Source organism: Molossus molossus, unplaced genomic scaffold (assembly GCF_014108415.1).
Source record: "Molossus molossus isolate mMolMol1 unplaced genomic scaffold, mMolMol1.p scaffold_m16_p_7, whole genome shotgun sequence".
Classification (NCBI taxonomy): Eukaryota; Metazoa; Chordata; class Mammalia; order Chiroptera; family Molossidae; genus Molossus; species Molossus molossus.
The window spans coordinates 70764019-70783258 of record NW_023425401.1 but is presented as its reverse complement, the minus strand read 5'-3'; the positions used below and the strand labels follow the sequence as shown (position 1 = coordinate 70783258).

Below are 19240 nucleotides of genomic sequence, written 5' to 3'. Positions count from 1 at the left end.
GATCTTTCTTATATCTGCATAGTATTCCATTGTGTATATGTACCACAGCTTTTTTATATACTCATCTATTGATGAATACTTGGGCTGTTCCCAGATCTTAACATGTATAAATAGTGCTGCTATGCACATAGGGGTACATACATTCTTTCCGATTGATGTTTCAGGTTTCTTAGAATATATTCCTAGAAGTGGGCTCACTGGGTCAAATGGCAGTTCATTTTTTAATTTTTTGATGAAACACCATATTGTTTTCGATAGTGGCTGCACCAGTCTGCATTTCTACCAGCGGTGTACTCTACACCATGGCCAGCACTTGCTGTTTGATGATTTGTTGATGGCGACCACTCTGGAAGGTGTGAGTTGATACCTCATAGTCATTCTAATTTGCACCTCAGTGATATTAGTTACTGAGCATTTTTTTGTATGTGTCTTGGCCATTTGTATGTCCTGTTTGCAGAGGTGTCTATTTAGGTTCTTAGCCCATATTTTAATTGGATTATTTGGACTCCCTTTCTTGGGTTGTATGAGTATTCCACATATTTTGGAAATTAACCCATCATCTGATTTATCATTGGCAATTATGGGGGATGGTGCTAGGCTTCAGGCTCTCTAAGGCTTCTGCGACCGGCACCTTGGGAGCTCTACTACTGTGCACATGTTTGTATTGACACAGAGTGTCCACTGGTCCAATGGTGCCAGGTGCGCTGGTGGGTGCAGGTTGCTGGGCCCTAGCCGCTCCGACTGCCTCCTCCTAGGGAAGACCCGGGATCTTCCAAAATAGTGGGATCTCCCCAAGGCACAGGGAGAAGTGCCCTGAAGGGCCGCTTACTGAGGTAGATGGCTGCTCCTGTCCACAGCACTGGTACCTTCTGCTCCACGGCTCTGCACTGCTGGGTTTTGGTCATCCACCTTTACATCCACTCACCCTCTCTCACACACTCCCTCACTCTCTCACACACTCACCCTCCCTCCAGTCCTACCTGCTGCCATCTATCTCTTCCTATTTGTTCTACTAGTTACAGCAGTCCTTTTAACCTTTTTTGCAGTTCTAGTTTGGTGCTAATATATTCCCTTGGCCCTTTTTTTGTCTGGGAAGTTTTTTATTTCACCTTCTAGTTTCAATGATAGCTTTGCTGGATAGAGTCATCTTGGATTCAGATTTTTGCTTTCCATTACCTTAATTACATCGTGTCATTCCCTTTTGGTTGTAGTGTTTCTGTTGTGAAGTCAGTGATATCCTTATAGGTGTTCCTTTGTAAGCAACCTGTTGCTTATCTCTTGCTACCTATAGGATTCTTTCTTTGTCTTTAATTTTTGACATTTTAAGTATTATGTGTCTTGTTGTCGGCTTGTTTGGGTTCTTATTACTTGAGGTTCTCTGTGCTTCTTATACTTGTATGCCCTTTTTCTTTACCAAGTTAGAAAAGTTTTCTGTCACTATTTCTTCAAATATATTCTCTAACATTTGCTCATTTTATTCTTCTTCTGGAGCTCCTATAATGCTGATGTTGTTATGTTTTATATAGTCCCACAGTTTATTAAGTTGTCTCCCTAGGTTTTAATTTTTTTCTTTTTTTGTTTCTCTGATTTGGTGATTTTTTCTACTCTGCTTTCTAATTCACTGATTTGATTATCAGCCTCCTCTATTCTGGTGGTTATACCTTCTAATGCATTCTTCATTTCTGCTATGTCATTCTTCATTTCCAATTTGTTGGTTTTTAGTGCTTCTATATCTTTATTAATGCTGTTGAGCTTCCTCATGATTATTACTCTGAACTCACCCTCTGCTATTTTGCTCTATTTTCTTTCATTTATTTATCTTCTGTTGAATTATCTTGTATTTTATTTGGAATTTGTTTCCTTTGTTTGTTTGTTTCTTTTTTTTTGTACATGGCCCTAGCAAGAACCAAATCTGGGACTCTCTGGTCCGCAGGCCAGTGCTCCAACACTGCTGAGCCAAACTGGCCAGAGCTCTTTGTTTAACTATTTTGGCTGTCTCGGTGGATTTAGAGCCTGCCAAATTTTCCCTGTGGTTTTTGGTATTTTATTGGGTGTGGCTCACTTTACTGGGTTTGGATGAGTGTGGGAGGACCTATGTCAAACACCAATGTCAAATTTTACTTTCTTGGGTATATTTGCAAGTCTAGGAAAGGTTCAGTTATCTTCTAGCTTTTTGCCTGGAGGCTGTTAGTCTCAGTTACTCGAGCTTTTGGTTGTAGCCCCCAACTGAATGAATAAATCCCTCAGATGTTCAGGTAAGAGGATTTTAAGCAAGTAGAGCAAATGCTTTCTGGCCATTCGTTAGCCTCAATGTGCATTTCTCTGGCCTGGTTGGGTGGTGTTAAATTCCTGAGGGAGCAGTTGTTGCTTCTACCTAGTGCTCCTGGGCTTTTTTAGTAAGATGGCTACTTTCCTATATGGGAGTGATTCATCACAAAACTCCCAGTGCCCTCCAAATCCTGAGTCTCTTCACACAGTTCCAGTCCAGTCTGCCCTTCCTTTGCCAGAGCCCTAGGTAAGTGGCTGTAACTAATTTAGTCCTCTGTCCCTGCCCTCTCTGCTGTCAAACAAGTTTGAGATTTTAATCCTGAGGGAGCTGCTCACAGCTAAGACAAATGCTGTTCATGTGTTCTCAATCCACCCCCTTGTGCCCCTGCTCAATTTAGTGGTCCTTTTTCTGTCCCTGGTTATATGGGTCTTCTCCAGCTGCTTTCCTGTTGTTTCTTCCTGACAATTTGTTTTTATTTTAGTTGTAATTCCAGTTTGGTCTTGGGAGATGGTCTGTGTAGCTTCCATTCATTCTTCCTCCATTTTGGAATCTCTCCAAAAGACACATCCTTGACATTGAAGTGCATATTGTCTTCACAAAAAGCTTCACTCAAAGCTGCATGGTGCATTTTAGTAGAATTTTTACTTTAGTTGTAACATTGACTGGAGCAAACACCAGTCTCCACTCAGCCCACAGGACAGTACCAACACTACGAATTTGTGGATATTCTGGAGGGAAGAGGCAGAGGCTTGTCCTAATATTTATTTGTATTGATTTTAGAGAGAGAGAGGAAGAAAGAGGGTGAGAGATAAATAGAAACATCAATTAGAGAGAACATTGATTAGTTGCCTCCTACATGGCCTCCACCGAGAATCAGACTCACTTCCTGAGTATGTGCCCTGACTGGGAATCAAACTGGCAACCTCTTCATGCATGGGTCGACACTCAACTGCTGAGCCACACTGGCCAGGCTCATTGGTATTTTTATACACCAATAAAAAACACATAGAAAGAGAATCTTAAAAATTAATCTCATTTACCATTGCAACAACAAAAAATTATAGCTAGAATAGGGAAGATGGTGGCAGGCAGGACTGGAGGCAGGGTGAGTCTGTGAGAGAGTGAGTGAGTGTGTGAGAGAGAGTGAGTGGATGTAAAGTGAATGATCAAAGCCCAGCAGTGCAAAGCCGTGGAGAAGAAGGTACCTGTGGTGTGGACAGAGCAGCCGTCTACCTCAATAAGGAGCCCTGTGCCTTGGGAAGGTCCCACCATTTTGGAAGATCCTGGGTCTTCCCTATGAAGAGGCAGTGGGAGTGGCTAGGGCCCAGCAACCTGCGCCCACCAGCGCATCTGGCACCATCAGACCAGTGGACACTCTGTGTCAATACAAACATGTGCACAGTAGTAGAGCTCCCAAGGTGCCAGTCACAGAAGCCTCAGACAGCCTGAAGCCCAGTACCATCCCCCATAGTAGCAGCTCTATCAGAGTTGAGATATGCCCCAGCAACAGAGGCTGGCGAGCAGACATCCATCCCCAGGCAACAGAAGCACAGACCAGCAGCTGAGACTCATCCCCAAAATCTACAACAAAAGTTGATCAGGACTTGAGCCCCATGGAGCATCAGCATTCCCCAGCTGCCAGCAGCAGGACCTGGGGCTCCACAGAGGTGATCCAGTAGCTCACAAGTGCAGTGGGAAGCTGGAGCCCAAGAGAGACTGGTGCATACCAGCTGCCTGCCCACTGGACCTGAAGGGTGCAGGGGCACCTGAGAGGCTTGTGTGACCCAGCAGGGACTGTGATATCCAATTACCCACAGGACCTGCAAGGTGCTAAAGCACCAGAGTAGCATGTGCAAACCAACAGGGACTGCATGATCTAATTAGTAATGAGGCCTGTGGGGTGCTGAGGCACCAGAGAGGCCTGTGTGAACAGTGCCATCCAGTTACAGGAAAGAACTGTGGGGTGCTGAAGCACCAGAGAGGCCTATGTGATCCAGCAGAAACTGTGCCATCCAATTACCCCCAGGACATGTGGGGTGTTGAAGCACCAGAGAGGCTTGTGCAACCCAGCAGCCCATAACAGAGGTATAGAACCGGGTCCACAAAGGGACTATGGGATCTAGTTACCCATGGGACCTGCAGGGTACTTGGGCACCAGGAAGACCTGTGTGACCCAGCTGCACACAAGATCAACATAGAGGATGTCAAAAACAGAGGTGGAGTGAATAGGATCTATGAAGATCAACTCCCGAGACCAAACGGGAATTACAACTAAAATAAAGACAAATCCTCAGAAAAAAACAACAGAAAAGCAGCAGGACAGGACCATATAACCAGGGACACTGGTAGGATCTGCAGAAGTGCCAGAGGGATGTGGGCTGGGAGCCCATGGACAGCAGCAGTCTTAGCTGAGAGCAATGCCCTTGGGGAATAAAGACCAAGCCCACTCCACAGTAAAGAGAACCAAAACACAGTGGTAAAATAGCCACAGCCACTCACCTGGAGGCTACAGCAAAGGAAGGGCAGACAGGGCTGGAACTCTGTGGGAACACCTGGAATTTGGAGGGCACTCAGAGTTTTTGCTGAGTTGCAGCCACAAAGGCCAGTGGCCAGTGTGCTCCTTCCCCAAGCTGTAGGAAAATGTAGCAACCACCCCCGTCGGAGATTCAGTCTTTCCCAGGTGAGGCAAAGAAATGCAAATTTAGGCTTATTAATAACCAGCATTTATCCCACACTCTGGAAATCCTCTTATGCAGAACACCAAGGCTACATTCCAAGGAACTGAGTAACTAAGACTATGATACAACAGAAAAGAGCTAGAGGATAAATAAACCTTTCCTGGGCTTGCAAATCTACCCAGGATATTAAGACTTAACAGTGGTGTTTACAGGGGCCCACCCAAACTTATCCAAACCCAGCACAGGGAGCCCACAGAGAGTAGAACATCAACACCCACAGGAAAAATTTGGCAGGCTCCAAAACCCGCTGAGATAGCCAAAATGGTGAAACAAAGAAACAAATCTCAAATGAAAGAACAAGAGAACTATATCAAGGATGAGATCAATGAAATGCAGCTAAACAAATTATCAGAGGTAGAGTTCAGAGCCATGATCTTCAGGAAGCTCAACAGTATGAGTAAGGACATCAGCACCAAAAGTAAAGATATAGAAACATTAAAAAACAACCAAGTGGAAATGTGGAATGACATAACAGAAATTAAGAACACATTGGAAGGAATAAACAGAAGAGTAGAAGAAGCTGAGGACTATATCAGTGAATTAGAAGAAAGGGTAGAAAAAATTATCAATCAGAAAACATAAAGAAAACAACAATTATAAAACTGGAAAACTGGAAGACAGCTTAAGAGAACTGTGAGACAACGGGGAATGTAATAACATTTGCATCATAGTAGTCCCCGAAGACAAAGAAAATGGACAAGTGTTAGAGAATATATTTGAAGAAATAGTGATAGAAAACTTTCCTAACTTGGAGAAGAAATAAGGTATTCAAGTTCAAAAAACAGAGAGAGCCCCAAGTAAGAAGAACCAAAACAGGCCCACATCAAGACACAGAGTAAATAAAATGCCAAAAATTTAAGACAAAGAGAGAATTCTAAATGCAGCAAGAGATAAGCAACAGGTAACCTACGAAGGAGACCCCATAAGGCTTTCAGTTGACTTCCCAACAGAAACACTACAGGACAGAAGGGAATGGCATGAGGTAATCAAGGTCATGGAAAACAAGGATCTGAATCCAAGACTACTCTATCCAGCAAGAATAGCATTCAAATAGGTCAAATAAAAAGCTTTCCACACAAAAAGAGGCTAAGGGAATACATTAGCACATATCACCACTGCAAGAAATGTTAAAAGGACTGCAATTATTAGTAGAAGAAATAGAAAAAAAAAATAGATCCACACGAAAACAAAATGGCAATAAATAAGTACATATCAATTATCATCTTAAATATGCATGGTTTGAATGCTTTCATAAAGCTGACTGAATAAGAAAGCATGAATCACGTATATGTTGTTTACAAGAAACCCACCTCACAACAAAAGATTCACATAGGTTGAAAGTGAAGAAATGAAAAAAAAATATTTCAAGCAAACAAAAAGCAAAATAAAAGATGGGGTAGCAATATTCATATCGGATAAAGTAGATTTCAAAATGAAGGCCATAACTAGAAACAAAAAAGGCCACCATCTAATATTGAAAGGATCTATCCAACAGGAAGATGTAACCTTGGTAAACATATATACACCAATTTAGGAGCACCAACATATTTTTTAAAATTTTGGAGGACTTCAAAGAAGAAATCAACAGTAATACAATCATAGCAGGAGTCTTCAATACCTAGCTGACATCACTGGATAGATATTCTAGACAAAAAATTAACAAGGAAACAGAGACTCTAATTAAAGCATTAGATCAAATGGGTTTAATAGCTATCTACAGAGAATTACACTCCAAAACTACAGAATTCACATTTTTCTCAAGTACACATGGAACATTCTCAAAGATAGACAACATGTTAAGGCACAAACTAAGTCTCTATAATTTCAAGAAGATTCAAATCATATCAAGCATCTTCTCATATCAAAATGGCATGAAACTAGAAATCAATTGCAACAAGAACATGCAAAGACATTTAAAAACATGAAGGCTACATAGCATGTTATTGAACAATGAATGTGTTCCATGGAGATCAAGGAAGAAATTAAAAACCTTCTGGACACCAATGAAAATGAACACACAACAACACAAAACCTATGGGATGCAGCAAAAGCAGTTCTGATAGGAAAGTTCATAGCACTACAGGCCTACCTCAAGAAGCAAGAAAAATTTCTAACAGTCTATCTAACCTCTCAACTTAAAGAACTAGAAAGCAAACAAAGACAAACATCAGAGCAAGTAAAAGAAAGAAAATAGTAAAGATCAGAGCAGAAATAAATGACATGGACACCAAAAAACAATTTAAACTATCAATAAAAGAAAGAGCTGGTTTTTCGAAAAGATAAACAAGACTGATGGACCCTTAGCTAGACTCACCAAAAAACAAAGAGAGAGAAACCAAATACACAAAATGAAAAATGAAAGAGAAGAAGGAAAACTGATACCATAGAAATACAAAGGATTATTAACAAATATTATAAACAATTACACAGCAACAAATTTGACAATATAAGTGAAATGGACCAATTTCTAGAAACGCATCGTTTCCCAAAACTGAACCGGGAAGTAGTAAACATGAACAGACCAATAATACCAAAGAAAATTGAAGATGTAATCAAGACTCTTCTAGTAAACAAAAGCCCAGGTAGAGATGGCTTCATGTGACAGTTTTATCGAGCATTCAAAGAAGAACTAGCACCATTCTCCTTAAACTATTCTAAAAAATTCAAAAAGAAGAAAGACTTCCAATCTCATTTTATGAGGACAGCATACATCTAATTCCAAAACCAAAAAAAAAAAAAGCACTAGAAAGAAGGAAAGCTACAGGCCAATATTTCTGATGAACATAGATGTCAAAATCTTTAACAAAATACTAGCAAATTGGATCCAGCAATCATCAAAAAATTTATTTACCATGACCAAGTGGGATTTATCCCAGGGATGCAAGGCTGCTATAATATTTGCAAATTAATTAATGTGATATACCACGTAAAAAAAAAAAAAGATAAAATTTATATGATCATATCAATAGATGCGGACAAAGCATTTGACAAAATTTAGCACCCATATCTGATAAAAACACTCAGCAATGTAGGAGTACAGTGACCATATCTCGACATACAAATGACAATATATGAAAAACCTACAGCCAACATCATACTCAATGAACAAATACTAAAAGCATTTTCCTTAAGAACAGGAACAAGACACGGATGCCCACATTCACCACTCTTATTTAACATAGTACAGTGATACCTCGGTTCTCGAACATAATTCGTTCCAGGAGGACGGTCGAGAACCGAATTGTTCGAGAACCGAAGCAATAAAACCCAATAGGAAAGCGTGACTCCACAAAGCGTGACTCTCTCTCTGCACTCACACTGATGACGCGAGCAAGGCGCGCTGGGCTGAATGAACGCCATTCGGCTCAACTCGGCTCATCTCGGAAGTTCGAGTTCCAAATATTTGTTCGGATTCCGAGACAAAAGTTTCTCGAATCTCCTGGTCGAATACCGATTTGGTCGAAAACCGAGGCGTTCGAGAACCGAGGTATCACTGTACTGAAAGATTTACCCACAGCAATCAGATATGAAGAAAAAATAAAAGGGATCCACATTAAAAAGAAGAAAGTAAAACTGTGATTATTCACAGACAACATAATATTATATATAGAAAACCCTAAAGATTAAATAAAAAATCTACTAGAATTAATAAATAAATTTGGCAAAGGAGCAGGATACAAAATTAATGTCAAGAAATTGATGGCATTCTTATACACCAATGAAGAACTCACAGAAAGAGAAACTAAAAGCACAATCTCATTTACCATCGCAGCAAGAAAATTAAGATACCTAGGAATAAACTTAACCAAAGAAGTAAAGGATCTATTTGCAGAAAACTACAGGACATTGAAAAAAGAAATAAAGGAAGATATAAAAAAGGGAAAGTACATACCCTTTTCATGGATTGGAAGAATCAATATCATTAAAATATTCATACTACTCAAAGCAATCTATAGATGCAATGCAATCTCCATAAAAATACCAATGACATACTTCACAGAGCTAGGACAAAAACTTCAAAAGCTCATATGAAACCAAAAAAGATCCCAAATAGCCACAAACATCTTGAAAAAGAAGGACAAAGTAGGTGGGATCACAATACCAGATATCAGGTTATACTACAAAGCTACTGTAATCAAAACAGCCTGGTACTGTCACATGAACAGGCACATAGATCAATGAAATAAAACAGAAAACTCAGAAATTGACCCAAAACATTATGCTCGATTAATATTTGACAAAGATGACAAGAGCATACAATGGAGTAAAGACAGTCTCTTTAATAAATGGTGTTGAGATAATTGGACAGCTACATGCAAGAAAAAATAAATAAAAAACTAGACCATCAACTTACACCATACACAAGAATAAAGTCAAATAGATATGAGTTAAATGTTACCCTTTAATCCATAAAATCCCAGAAAAAAATGTAGGCCAAAATATTTCAGACATCATACGCAGCAGAATTTTCACTGATACATCACCTAAGTCAACAGAAACAAAGAAAAAAATGGACACATGGGACTACATAAAAGTCAAAAGCTTATGCACAGCAAAAGAAACAACCACCAAAATGGAAAGGCAACCTACTGTATGGGAGAGCATACTGTAATTGCCAATGATATATCAGATAAGGGGTTTATTTCCAAAATATATAGAGTTCTCATAAAACTTAACCAAAGGAAGACCAAAAACCCAAATAAAAAATGGGCAGAGGAGCTAAATAAACACCTCTCTAAACAGGACATACAAATGGCCATGAGACATATGAAGAAATGGTCATCATCACTAATCATCAGAGAGATGCAAATTAAAACAACAAAGAGGTATTACCTCACAACTGTCAGAATGGCCACCATAAACAAAGCATCAAACAACAATTGTTGGTGAGGTTGTGGAGAAAAGAGTATTATAGGACACTGTTGGTGGGATTGAAGACTGGTGTAGCCACTATGGAAAACACTATGTTGTTTCCTCAAAAATGTAAAAATTGAATTGCCATTTGACCCAGTGATTCCACTTCTAGTAATATACCTTAAGAAGCCTGAATCACAAATCAGAAAGAATATATGTACTCTCATGTTTGCAGCAGCACTATTTACAATCGCTAAGATCTGGAAACAGCCCAAATTTCCATCAGTAGATGAATGGATACCAAAGCTGTGGTACATATACACAATGGAATACTATGCAGCTATGAGAAAGATCTCTTGTCCTTTGAGATGACATGGGTCCTGAAGATTATTATACTAAGCAAAACAAGTCAAGCAGAGAAAGATAAATATCACATGATCTCGCTTATTTGTGGAATATAATGAACTAAACAAACTGATGAACAAAATTGACCCGGAGACTGACGAACCTCAGAGGAGGGAGATAAACCACAGAATTTATATGCATGTATGCATGACCAATGAACATAGACAACAAAGCTGCGTATGCAGCAGGGCAATAGGAGGAGGGTGTCAATGCGGGAGAAAGAAGAAATATCTGTAACAAAAACAAATTAATAAAAAGAAAAGATTGTTTCTGTCTTTAATATTTGCCATTTTAATTATGGTGTGTCTAACTGTGTGTCTTTTTGCATTCATCTTTCTTGAGTCTCTCTGTGCTTCCTGTACTTCTGTGACTTTTTTCTTCACCAAATTAGGAAAATTTTCTGTCATTTCCTCAAACAGATTCTCTATTTCTTTCTCCAATTTTTTCTTCTGGTACCCCTATGATGCAAATGTTGTTACATTTAATATTGTCCCAAAACTTCCTTAAACTCTCCTACTTTCAATGATTTTTTTTTCCCAATTGCTGCTTTGTTTGTTTGTTTGTTTGTTTGTTCGTTTCTTTGTTTTACCTTGTCTTCTAACTCGCTGATTCAGTCTTCAGCTTCTTCTATTCTACTGTTGAGGCCTTCTGTGGTATTTTATATCAGCTATGTCATTATTTTCTCTTGATTTTTATTCATAGCTTCTACCTCTTTTTTTTTTTGCTGATGTAGTTCCCACTGAGCTCTTTATAATTCTCATTAAGTTGCTTGTAGTCCTCACTAAATAGTTTGAGCACCCTTATAATCATTGCTTTGAATTCTTTATTTTACAAATTGCTTTCTTCCATTTTCTGTAATTCCTTTTCTGGTGATTCCTCCTTTTCTTTTATTTGGGTGGTGTTTCTTTGTCTCACCATTTTAGTGGTCTGGTAGTTCCAGGCCTCGTGAGAGATGTTGTGATGTGTAGGCAGGTCAGTGTTTCTCAAATAAGTCTGTTGTGCCTCCCAGACTCTTTTGGTGTGTGGCACCTCTTGCCTGTTGTGAGTCCTCGAGGATTGACAACTGGCATCTGGTATTGGTCTGTCATCATAGTCATTGCTGATGTGCCTGGGTGCACTTCTGGGGTGTGTGGGTTCTTCTGATGTGCTTCTAGGGTGCATGGGTACAGCTGGTCTACTTCTGGCATAAGCTGCTGCCTGGTGAGACTCAGATCCCAATCAATCGCTGCTGATATTGCTGGGGGCATGTGTCAGCTCCCTATTTGCACTGCTACTGCTGCTGCTATTGCCAGGGGTTGCTCACAGCTCCCAATCCTCTGTTGCTGTTGGGGGCTGAGAACAATCAGCTCCTGGACTGTCCTGCTGCTGGGGGTAAAGAGCCACTTCAAATGTTGCAGTTTTCAGGGACAGATGTTGGCTGCCTCAACCTTGCTACTGCTTGGCCTGGGGCACTGCATTTGACAGCCTTTGCTGATCCGGCTGGGGATGGGTCTCAGCTACCAATCTGTGCTGCTGCTGCCTGGGGATGGATATTTGCTCCCCAGCTTCTGCTGCTGGGAGTGTGTCTTGGCTCTTGAGCCTCAGCTGCTATTGGGATTGGGACTCTACTCCCACCTAGTCACTGCTGCTCTGGGGGAAGGTGCTGGGCTCCCAAGCAGGTTTTACTGCTGCTGGGGGTAATACTAGGCTCTGATCAAGCTGCTGCTATAGGAGATGGTGCTTGGCTTCTGCTGGTTGCTACTTTCCTGAGTAGGTGCTTTGACAGGATTGCTACTGTGTACTGGTCTGCATTGACATAGCGGGGTCCACTGGTCTGATTGTGCAAGGTTCACTTGTAGACTCCAGTCACTGGGCCCCAGCCACTCCCCACTGCCTCCTCCCAGAGAAGCCTAGCGGATCTTCCAAAATGGCAGAACCTTTAGGCCCTGCAGGAAGCTGTGCAGGGAGTAGTGCCCTGATAAGCTGCTTACCACTGTAGCCAGCTGCTCCCTGTCTATAGCAGAGTCACCCTTTGCCCCATTTTTCTGCACTTCTAAAAGTTGTTCATCCACATTCATATTCACTCACACTCTCTCGCACACTTGCTCACACTTTCACACACTCACACCCTCACTCCAGTCCTGCCTGCCACCATCTTTTGGGTAGGTTCAGTATTTGTGGTTTTTAATCTCACCATTTTTTACACCCAACCCCTCAATCCCTCTCCCTTCTTGCAATCATTATTCTATTCTCTATACCTATGAATCTGTTTCTATTTCATTTGTTCATTTATGTTCATCTTTAGATTTTACATGTAAGTAAAATTGTATGGTATTTGTCTTTCTCTGACTGACTTATTTCACCTAACATAATACATTCTAGGTTGTCCATTCTGTCACAAATGGCAATACTTTTTTTTTTATAGATTAATATTCTATTGTATATATGTATGACAACTATCTTTAAAAGTGATTTTATAGAAGGAGAAAGAGAGAAAGAGAGAGAGAGAGAGAGAGAGAGAGAGAGAGAGAGAGAGAGAGAGATAGCAATGTTCAGGTGAGATAAATACATCTATTTGCTGCCTTCAATATACTCTTTGATTGGAGACTGAACCCAAAACCTTCTGGTGCATAGGACGACACACCAGCTGAGGCACTTGGGTTGCTTCCTTTGATATTTTGCAATAAATAAAGAGGTGCATATATTCCTTCAAATTAGTGTTTTGGCTTCCTTTGGATATATACATAAAAGTGGAATCACTGGGTCATAAGGCAGTTCCATTTGTAAATTTTTGAGAAAACGCCATACTGTTTTCCACTGTAGCTGCACTAATCTGCATTCCCACTAAGAGTGCTGAAGATTTCCTTTACCCTACATCCTGACCAGTACTTGTTTGTTGATTTATTTATGATGGCCATTCTGACAAGTGTGAAGAAAAATCTCATTGTGTATTTAATTTTTATTTCTCTGATGATTAGTGATATTGACCATCTTTTCATAAATCTATTGATCATCTGTATGTTCTCTTTGTCCTCTGCTCATTTTTAATTGGATTTGGAGGTCTTTTGGTGTTAAATTTTATGGATAATTTATAAATTTTGGATATTAATCCCTTAGTGGATAAATCATTGGAAAATGAACATCTTCTCCATTAAATAGGTGGTCTTTTTATTTTGTTTATGATTTTCTTTGCTATGCAAAAGTTTCTTAGTTTGATATATTTCCATTTGTTTATATTTTTTCTTTCCCTTGTTCAAGTAGATATATCAGAAAAAATATTGCTAAGAGAAATGTCAGAGATTTTACTGCCTATGTTTTCTTCTAAGAGTTTTATAGTTTCAAGTGTTACATGTAAATCTTTAATACATTATGAGTTTATTCTTGTATATGGTGTAAGAAGGTGGTCTAGTTTTATTTTTTGCATGCATCTGTTTATTATTTTTAGTACCATTTTTTAAGTAGACTGTCTTTACCCTATTGTATGTTCTTGTATCCTATGACATAGATTAATTGACCATATAAAAATGAGTTTATTGTGGGCTCTCTATTTTGTTTCAATGATCTATGTGTCTATTTTATGTCAGAATAATATTGTTTTGGTTACTATAGCCCTGTAGTATTGTCTGATAACAGGAAGCATGATGCCTTCAACTTTGTTCTTTTTTCTCAAGATTGCTGTGGCTGTTTTTTGTTTTGTTTTATTATTTGTTTTTGTAGTTCCATACACATTTTTTGATTATTTGTTCTAGTGCAAAAAAACACCTTTGGTATTTTGATAAGAATTTTACTGAATCTTTTAATTGCCTTGGATAGCACAGACATTTTAGTGGTGTTAATTCTTTCTACCCATAAGCACAGAACATGCTTCCACTTATTTTTATCTTCTTCAGTGTCTTATAATTTTCCAAGCACAAGTCTTTTAGCTTCTTGATTAAATTTATTTATAATATTTTATTTTTAATGCAACTTTAAATGAAATTATTTTTAGCTGTTGTTTTTGATAGTTTATAATTAGTGTATAAAATTGCTACCTGTTCTGAATATTAACATTGTTTTTTAATAATTTACTAAATTTATTTATTAGTTCTAGTATTTTGTTTTTTGGTGAAATACTTAGGGTTTTTCCTATATAGTATCATGCTTTTGCAAATAATGTCCATTTTCCTTCTTTTTTTCAATTTGGATGCCTTATATATTTTTTTATTTAATTAATTAATTTATTTTTGTTAAACATGTTTCTCCATCTTCTCCCACTGATTATCGCCCTCCCCGCCCTCTACCCAGCTTGGTTGTCTATGTCCGTTGTTAATGCATACATGCATATAAGTTCTGTGATGTATCTCTCCCCCCCGCACTGCCTCTTCTGGGGATAGACAGTCAGTACCCCACTTCCATGTCTCTGAAACTACCCCATTACTCAGCCTGTTATGTTCATTATATTCTACAAATAAGTGAGATCATGTGATACTTGTCTTTCTCTGATGGACCTGGTTTGCTTAGGATGACACTTTCCAGGTCGCTCCATGTTGTCTCAAAGGATAAGAGATCTTTCTTTCTTACAGCTGCATGATACTTCATTGTGTATACGTACCACAACTTTTTTATCCATTTGTCTACTGATGGGCATTTGGGCTGTTTCCAGATGTTATCTATTGTAAATAGTGCTGCTAAAAATATGGTGGAACATATATTCTTTCTGATTGGTGTTTCAGGCTTCTTAAGGTATATTCCTAGAAGTGGGATCGCTGGGTCAAATGGAAGTTTAATTTTTAATTTTTTGAGGTAACACCATATTGTTTTCCAGAGTAGCTAAACCAGTCTGCATTCACACCAGCAGTGTACTAGAGTCTCCTTTTCTCCACACCCTCACCAACACTGGTTGTTTCATGACTTGTTAATGGCAGCCCTTCAGACAGGTGTGAGGTGACACCTCATTGTTTTCTAATTTGAATCTCTCTGATGATTAGTGATGTTGAGCATTTCTTCATATGTCTCTTAGCCATTTGTATGTCCTGTTTGGAGAGGTGTCTATTTTGTTCCTCTGCCCATTTTGTTATTGGGTTCTTTGTCTTCCTTTGGTTGAGTTGTATCAGCACTCTATATATGTTGGATATTAACCCCTTATCTGATATATCGTTGGCAATGATGCTCTCAAATACAGTGGGTAGCCTTTCCATTTTCACAATGGTATCTTGCTGTGCGAAGCTTTTGAGTTTGATGTAGTAGTCCCATGTGTACATTTTCTCCTTTGTTTAGGTTGCCTTCGGTGATGTGTCAGTGAAATTTTGCTGTGTATGATGTCTGAAATTTTGTTGCCTACAGGTTCTTCTAAAATTTTTATGGATTCTTGAGTCACATTTAAGTCTTTAATCCATTTTGAATTTATTCTTGTATATGGTGTAAGTTGATGGTCTAGTTTCATTTTTTTTGCATGCAGCTGTGCTATTTTCCCAACATCATTTATTAAAGAGGCTGTCTTTACTCCACTGTATACTCTTGCCACCTTTGTCAAATATTAATTGAGCATATTGCCTTGGGTCCATTTATGGGTTCTCTGTTCTGTTCCACTGGTCTATATGCCTGTTCCTGTGCCAGGACCAGGTTGTTTTGATTACAGTGGCTATGTAGTATAACCTGAAATCTGGTAATGTGATCCCTCCTACTCTGTTCTTCTTTTTCAAGATTGCGGTGGCTATTTGAGGTCTTTTTAGGTTCCATGTGAACTTTTGAAGCATTTGTTCTAGTTCTGTGAAGTATGTCGTTGGTATTTTTATGGGAATTGCACTACATCTATAGATTGCTTTAGGTAGTATGGACATTTTAATGATGATAATGTTTCCAATCCATGAACAAGGAATATCCTTTCATTTTTTTATATCTTCCTCTATTTCTTTTTTCAATGACTTGTTATTTTCTGCAAATAGGTCTTTTATTTCTTTGGTTAAGTTTATTCCTAGGTATCTTAATTTTTTTTGCCGCAATGGTAAATGGGATTGTTTTCTTAGTTTCTCTTTCTGTGAGTTCATCATTGGTGTATAGGAATGCTATTAATTTCTTGACGTTAATTTTGTATCCTGCTACTTTGTCAAAATCATTTATTAAGTCTAATAAATTTTTGATAGAGTCTTTGGGATTTTCTACATATAGTATCATGTCATCTGCAAATAATGACAGTTTCACTTTCTCCTTTGTCATTTGGATCCCTTTTATTTTTTTCTTCCTATCTTTTTGCTGTGGTTAAGACTTCCAATCCTATGTTAAATAAGAGTGGTGAAAGTGGGCATCCCTTTCTTGTTCCTATTCTTAAGGGAAATGCTTTTATTTTTGCCCATTGAGTATGATGTTGGCTGTAGGTCTTTCATATATGGCTTTTATTATGTCTAGATATTCTCTCTCTATTCCCACACTGCTGCTCATTTTTATCAGAAATGGATACTGGATTTTGTCAAAGTTTTTTTTGGCATCTATTGATATGATCATGTGGTTTTTATTCTTCATTTTATTTACATGGTGTATCACATTTATTGATTTGCCAATATTGTACCAGCCTTGCATCCCTGGGATGAATCCCACTTGGTCATGGTCATAATTTTTTTGATGTGTCGCTGGATCCGATTTTCTATTATTTTGTTCAGGATTTTGGTATGTTCATCAGGGATATTGGATTGTAGTTGTTTTTTTTTTTTTCATTGTAATGTCTTTTTCTGGTTTTGGAATTAGAATTATGCTGGCCTCTTAAAACGAGTTTGGAAATCTTCCTTCATCTTGAATTTTTGAAATCGTTTGAGGAGAATGGGTGTTAGTTTTTTTGTTGTTGTTGTTGTTTTAATGTTAGGTAAAACTCCCCTGTGAAGCCATCCGAGCCTGGGCTTTTGTTTGCTGAAAGAGTCTTGATTACATTTTCAATTTCCTTAGGTGTTATTGGTCCTTAAAAGTTTTCTATCTCTTACCGGTCCAGTTTTGGGAGACTATGTGTTTCAAGAAATTTGTCCATTTTGCTTAGATTGTCAAATTTGTTTCCATATAATTTTTCACTGTAGTTGTTAATGATCTTTTGTATTTCTGTGGTATCAGTTGTTACTTCTCCTTCACTTTTGATTTTGTGTATTTGTGTTCTCTCTCTTTGTTTCTTGGTGAGTCTAGCTAAGGGTCCATCAATCTTGTTTATCTTTTCGAAAAACCAGCTCTTTGTTTCATTGATCCTTTGAATTGTTTTTTTTTTGTTTGTTTGTTTTTTTGGGTTTTTTTTGTTGTTGTTGTTGTTCACTGTCATTTATTTCTGCTCTGATCTTTACTATTTCCTTCCTTCTACTTGCTCTGGGGATTTCTTTTTGTTTGCTTTCTAGTTCTTTACGTTGTGAGGTTAGGTAGTCTATTAGAGATTTTTCTTGCTTCTTGACATAGGCGTATAGTGCTACGAACTTCCCTCTCAGGACTGATTTTGCTGTATCCCATAGGTTTTGTGTTGTTGTGTGTTCATTTTTATTGGATTCCAGGAAGTTTTTAATTTTTTCCTTGATCTCCCTGGTAACCCATTTGTTGTTTAATAACATGCTATTTAACTTCCTTGTGTCCAAATGTCTTTGCATGTTCTTCTTGGAATTGATTTCTAGTTTAATTCCATTGTGATCTGAGAAAATGCTTGATGTGATTTCAATCTTCTTGAACTTGTAGAGACTTAGTTTGTGTCCTAACATGTGGTCTATCTTTGAGAATGTCCCATTTGCACTTGAGAAATGTGAATTCTGTAGTTTTGTGGTGTGATTCTCTGTAGATATCTATGAAATCCATTTGGTCTAGTGCTTTATTTAGAGTCTCTGTTTCCTTGCTAATTTTTTGTCTAGAGGATCTATCCAGTTATGTCAGTGGGGTGTTTAAGTCCCCTGCTATGATTGTATTGCTATTGATTTCTCTTTTGAAGTCTGCCTGAAGATTTTTAATATATTTTGGTGTTCCTATATTGGGTGCATATAATTTTATCAAGGTTATATCTTCCTGTTGGATAGATCCTTTCAATATTATGTAGTGGCCTTCTTTGTCTCTAGTTATGGCCTTCATTTTAAAATCTAATTTATCAGATATGAGTATTGCTACCCCAGCTTTTTTTTTCTTTCCGTTTGCTTGGAAGATTTTTTTCCATCCCTTCATTTTCAAACTATGTGAGTCTTTTGTTGTGAGGTGGGTCTCTTGTAAACAACATATAGGTGAGTCATGCTTTCTTATCCAATCAGCTACTCTGTCTTTTTATGGGAGCATTCAATCCATTTACATTTAAGGTGATTATTGGTATGTGTTTATTTATTGCCATTTTTGTTTAGTGTGGTTATATTTTTTTTCCTATTATTCCTGCTAATTACAGCAGTTGTTTTAACATTTCTTGCAGTGCCGTTTTGGTGCTAATATATTCCCTTAGCCTTTTTTTGTCTGGGAAGCTCTTTATTTGACCTTCTTTTTTTTTTTTTTTTTTTGAATCCTCTCCCAAGGACATTTTTCCATTTTTGTTCATATAGATGTGAGGGGGAGGGGGAGCATTGATGTGAAAGGGACACATCGAGTGGCTGCCACCTGCACAACCAGCCAGGGCCGGGGACAAACTGCAACCGAGGTATGTACCCTTAGCAGGAACTGAACCCGGGTCTCTCTGGACCGCAGGCCAACGCTCCAACCGCTGAAGCAAACCAGCCAGGGCTGACCTTCTATTTTAAATGTTAGCCTTCCTGGGTAGAGTAGTCTTTCATTGAGATCCTTGTTTTTCATGACCTTGATTATGTCATGCCATTCCCTTCTGGCCTGTAGTGTTTCTTTTGAGAAGTCAGCTGAGAGCCTTATGGGGTTTCCTTTTTAGGTAACCTGTTGCTTATTTCTTGCTGCTTTCAGGATTCTCTCTTTTTCTTTAAATTTTGGCATTTTGATTACTATGTGTCTTGGTGTGGGCCTGTTTGGGTTCTTCTTACTTGGGGCTCTCTGTGCTTCTTGAACTTAAATGCCTTCTTTC

At 38.5% G+C, this 19240-nt stretch overlaps 1 pseudogene; it reads right to left on the bottom strand.

The window, feature by feature from the left end:
• The window catches only part of LOC118619651, a 65070-nt pseudogene extending 53557 nt beyond the window's left edge, over positions 1 to 11513 (bottom strand).
• Positions 11514 to 19240: the final 7727 nt, after the last annotated feature.